Genomic DNA, 411 nt, shown 5'->3' on the forward strand with positions numbered 1-411 from the left:
CTCATATAAGTCTTATCCTGTATAAGAGCAATCCAGTACATCTTGTTATGATAATGACACAAGAAGCTATAACGATAGTCGCCCTCATTAATAATGATACACTAATAATCACTCATCACATAGTATACTAATACTACAATAATCATGAATAAATTCCTAATGACCATAATATAATGAATCAATCAATAAATATCAATAATAGATAATAAGATAATCGGTGTATGTAAACAGTGACGTTGTAATTCTCACCATTGCTAATCATATTACCTCTAATCATAATAATCACTAATGATACATAACATAATACTACTAAATCATAAATATATACTCCTAATAATAATCAATAATAAACTTATATAATAATAATAATGATTATCACAATGATAACAGTTATATATATATATATATATA

This window comes from Penaeus monodon, chromosome 34, assembly GCF_015228065.2.
Source record: "Penaeus monodon isolate SGIC_2016 chromosome 34, NSTDA_Pmon_1, whole genome shotgun sequence".
Classification (NCBI taxonomy): domain Eukaryota; kingdom Metazoa; phylum Arthropoda; class Malacostraca; order Decapoda; family Penaeidae; genus Penaeus; species Penaeus monodon.